Below are 879 nucleotides of genomic sequence, written 5' to 3'. Positions count from 1 at the left end.
TAAAGTCAGAACTACGCAGTGTCTACATACATGGCTTTGTTAAAATTAAATTTAAAACGAAATTAACTGAAATGTTAACGGAGGGCTGCCTTATGCATTGTACTGCTAAAAAAAACACCGTATTTGGGAAAGAGAAGGGGCGGGGGGAGAGAGAGAGAGAGAGAGGAGCAGTACCCTCTTTTTTTTAGCCGCAGATACTGGCTGTAACTGTTGCGTATAGGGTATAAGGTGTAAAGCACCAAACTGGTAATTTGTGTGTATGCGCTGGTAGAAAATTATGCGAGTGAAGCTCCCCTTGATTAGACAGCTCACCAAGTGTACCGCTCATAGCACCAGTAATTTTACCATCGTCTGTGGATTTTCGTGGTGTCATTTTCACTCTGACACAAAATTGCTGTGTTTTTGAAGGGCCATATGCCCTCTTACTGCATTCAGCACATTTGCATTGAGACATTTTTTTGGAACTAAATTGCTCTTGATTAATTTATTGCGTGAATATTTTCAGTCACTGCATTGCAGATTATCACATTTTAAATGCCTGCATTAAAATGCAGTAGATTTTTTTTTATTGCGGAACCGTTGCAATTTAGTTGGATGTCTGTGCTGTGCATTCTCTGGTTTATGTTGTCTTGTCGTGTGCATTTCATTTACTCCCCTCCACCCCCCCCCCCCCCCCCCCCCCCCCTTTTTTTTTTTCCTGTGATGGTAGCAACTAGTCAAATCCCAACTGTACCAGTGGCAGAGTGCTACTTTTTTGCCAGATCTGAGAGTAAATTTTTTTTTAGTGATAAAGCATGCAACTGATCACCTTGCACAAAGAAGGCTGCTGACTCCCGTGCCTGAGCAAAAACTGAGTGTGAATAGATCGCTTATTTTGTG

Source organism: Haemaphysalis longicornis, unplaced genomic scaffold, assembly GCF_048455015.1.
Source record: "Haemaphysalis longicornis isolate Haplotype H1 unplaced genomic scaffold, Haemaphysalis longicornis Haplotype H1 scaffold_1, whole genome shotgun sequence".
Lineage (NCBI taxonomy): Eukaryota > Metazoa > Arthropoda > Arachnida > Ixodida > Ixodidae > Haemaphysalis > Haemaphysalis longicornis.
The sequence above is the reverse complement of the archived record's forward strand: the minus strand, read 5'-3'. Positions refer to the sequence as shown.